Below are 3,856 nucleotides of genomic sequence, written 5' to 3'. Positions count from 1 at the left end.
ATGGTTGAATATTTATTAAGTAAACTATAAGTAATTGGAATATTATAGAATCCTTTAAGTTTGACAGAATTTCAAAAATAAGGATGTATCCCACGTTGCTCAAGTGATGTAGTTGGGGTAAGGATCTAAACCTATAAATATGGCGGTAGGGATCTCATCATTCCTTGCACCTTGGCTTGATATTTTCAACATTCCTCTTTTTTCCTCACTAGTGGACAATTTCTAACCCTTCTAGGGTTTATGAAATTAGCCCTCCTCCTAATTTTCTTTTTGGTTACTCTCTTGGAGTCATGGGTGTGAGACAAAGATGGATTCCTTCTACTGGGTCCTTTTCATCAAACAAAGGTGGCTCTAACCAGATCTTAGTCAAAGAATCTTCCAAAAGACCAAGAAGTCAAGAGGTCAGTAATTCTTCTAACGTTTTCATAAGTGGGTTGCTATAATAGAATAAGCATAGATCCATTAGGATGTAGGTACACATAGGGTTTATATTACTTCCGCTGCCATAACTAGAGTGTATAGAATGCTAGAAAACCCATCGTATTTAACTTATTTTTTATCCTTCCAATGAAGAGATAGTCGATATCTTTACGAAACCCCTTAACCAAACAAAATGTAGTGATTTCCTTAACATGTTAGAAATATTAACTTTTGATCTACAGTTCTTAGAAATTCAACTATTCTAAATCAAAGAGTTTTCCAACTCTTACTACAATGCTTTGTAATTCTTATCATAAGTAGATGTCTAATTTCGGAAACATGTTTCTTAAGATATGAAGGATTAGTCTAACTTCTTCGGTACATGTGTTTAACCTTACGTCACAAAGTTGCTTAACTGTGGCTGAAAGAGATCATATTTTCATGTTTGTTTTTCCAATAGTCTATCTTGTCTAATCTTTCCTCAATATTGGTGAATCGACAATAGAAATTTGACCGAAGAAATTCATAAATGCCTTCGCTTCACGCCAACATTATTTTAATAGGGAATAAAAAGAGTTCTTATGATTAGAATTAAATATTAACCAATATTTATTTATCATGGAAAACCAAAGGAATGTATTTTTTTTATTAAACTCTATCGGTTATATTTAGTTTTAGTTATTCTCTCTTCAAATGAGTGTGGGTGAATAAATGTCACTCTTAAAATAGTTCTCTTTCTCATGATATCTCTGATTTGATGAAATGTGAGCTTGTTTATCCAAAATCAAAAAAAGTTACTATGATTTTTCGAAAATAATGAAATTCATTGGTTTCGTTAAATGTAAGAAACTATTAATTTTTTAAAAAGTATTTTTTACCTTTTCAAGTTCTCGGGTCAAGTTCCCTATTAAAGAACGTGGAAAAATTCATCAAGTTGGTGGGACATTTCATTTGTGTCTTTCACTCGACCCGACTTAGCCTACTTAGTGTGTACTTTGTCTCAATTTCTATATAAGCCTCGGTGTGATCATCGGGATGTTGCATTGTGGTGTGTTATCTAAAAGGTAGTCCAGGTCAAGGGATTCCTTTACGTGCTGATTGTGACTTTAATTTCTCTGGTTAGTTTGACTTAGATTGTTCTATTTCTCCTATCATGCAACAATCTCTTAATAGGTGAAAGGTGTTTCTTGGTCATTATCTTGTCTCATGGAAAACTGAGAAACAAATGGCTGACTCCCGATCTTCTACTAAAGCAAAGCATCATTCCATGGTGGCACTTACCTGTCAGCTCAATTAGTTGAAAGGTTTGTTGAACAATCTTGAGGTTAGTCAACCTCATACTATGAGATTACATTCTTATAATCCACGTGCTTGAATTTTAGGGGGGGGGAGAGGGGTTATTGAGATTATTATAAAATTGATGTAAATATATGGGTATTTGGGCTTACACTCTTTAGGGCTTAGCCTTGTATTAGTCTTGTATCGGTGTAGATTATCCTAACATGTTTTGTATATCGTTCTCATTGTTGAGAAATACATGGGCAAATATACCTACTAGTCAGGGCCGGTCCATTGTTTTTTACTACCGAGATAAGAATTTTTATGCCCTTATATATAAAATAACTAGAAAATCAAAAATACATTGAATTTTATAATCAAACAAACAATACAAACAAAACCTACAAAAATCACCTAAAACAATGTTTTCGAGCATTTTTTGTAGCAAAAACAATTCTTACTTTACAATTAATCAATATTTTGTAAAAATTCACTTTCAATACTTAAAATTGGTATCCATTCAATCTTTCTTGAGTCATAATACTTCTTATACGATTTCAAGAGCTTCAATTTTGAAAAACTTCTTTCCGGAGAAGCAGCCGTAACCAACACCTTCAACAATATCCTACATACAACCAAAACATTAAGAAATATATTCATTCTTCTTGTATACTCCATTGTTTGAATAGATTTATAATGTTTTTCACTTTTCACTTTTGTATACTTCATACAACAACATTTTATTAAAACTTGTAACTCTATCAATAAATCATTTTCATCAATATCACATTCACTATTTGTCAAATTGGACTCAAGATTTAAATAATATTTTTTAATTCATCATCAAATAAAGAAACTAATTTGGAACCATTAAATAAAAAACCAAATATAGATTCAAAATCATTTTTTTCAAAATAATTAGAAATATCAACCGAATCATTGGAAGTACTTGGTGGAATATTAAAGTTATCAACCAGATTATTTTCACTAATATTTTGATTTCTAACAACAAATTTATTCAAAGACCCTCTTAAATGATTAGCCTCTTCTTGTTCATTTTTTTTTCTATTTTGAGCATGTAATGGTTGTTTTCTGGAAAAATATTTAAATCTCAACAAATCTAGTTATAAACACTAAACAAACAAAGATACAACCTGAACAAGAAGTCAAGTACACAAGGCAGCAGATTTTGAGCAAACCACGATGTCAACTTTCAATACAAAGCAGCCTTCTAATTAACATTACAGAAACAAAAAAACAAAAACAAAAAAATTAGAAAGGACCAATGGAACTTGAGTAATTTGTAAGCAAGTCTGAAATTTACCTGAAGTAAACAACAAATAGAGGATAAAGATTAAAGGAAATAGATTTCGAACTTAATCAGAAGCAAAACCCAAGCTCAAACAAAGGTGAAAATTCCTTTTCACTGAAAAATCGAAATCAGAAACAGCAACTAATGTTAAATCATAATAAAAAAATCGAAATTAATCAAATACAATGAAACACATAAATCATAATCAGATAGTGAAATCGAAATCAGAAGAAAGGAAGTAGAGAACTAGATAAGTCACCCAAATCAGAAGAAGACAAAATCGAATCCAACAGTTCTTTTTCATCCAGCTTTCAGATATGTGATATGCCTCCTTATCCTATATTCAAACTAATCACTTAATCAGATAATGAACAAATGATGATTGATTTCAGGAAGTTTAGAAATAAATAAGAAACAAACGATGGAAAAACGAACTCACCGATTTACAGACTCAATCTCCCAAATCAATTGAACAGTTGAACTTTTGAGACACTTTCTTCCGTTTTCCTCTTGCTTCAGGGCAGAAAAAAAAAAGAACCCAATCAAGCACAGCAAATCGCTGATCGAACTCCGAGCGAGAAGTTTGAAAAAAAAAAGTCGATTGAATCAAACCCAATCAAGCAGGCTAGTAGCATTAGTTGATTTACAGCAATTGAGAATAAGATAGGGTTAGAAATCGGACCAAGAGAAATAGATAGTTCAGCGATTTGGCAGCCTCGAAACACAACAATACGATTTTCAGTCGTTACCGATTTGACGATTGAAGTTCTCAAGATATTTGGCACTCAATCATATCTTCCGCCTTCAGCATCCAGACGCGTTTCTTCTTGGACTGGAGTACCTGGA

General features: G+C 32.1%; 1 long non-coding RNA gene across 2 annotated transcripts; it reads right to left on the bottom strand.

The window, feature by feature from the left end:
• Window positions 1-2,011: 2,011 nt before the first annotated feature.
• Window positions 2,012-3,856, bottom strand: LOC145086704 (uncharacterized). Of its 2 annotated transcripts, none has more exons than XR_013700561.1 (5): window positions 3,450-3,856; window positions 3,270-3,358; window positions 3,023-3,124; window positions 2,853-2,929; window positions 2,012-2,323 (listed from the first exon to the last, which is right to left on the bottom strand). It is a non-coding gene; the product is annotated as an uncharacterized LOC145086704 (long non-coding RNA). The 2 variants fall into 2 exon arrangements; XR_013700560.1 differs by having other exon boundaries at window positions 3,270-3,347; window positions 3,450-3,855.

The sequence above is a fragment of the Lactuca serriola genome, chromosome 2 (assembly GCF_051521515.1).
Source record: "Lactuca serriola cultivar US96UC23 chromosome 2, Lser_US96UC23_V15, whole genome shotgun sequence".
NCBI lineage: Eukaryota > Viridiplantae > Streptophyta > Magnoliopsida > Asterales > Asteraceae > Lactuca > Lactuca serriola.
Note: the sequence above shows the minus strand (reverse complement) of the source record. Positions and strands in the feature narration are given on the sequence as shown.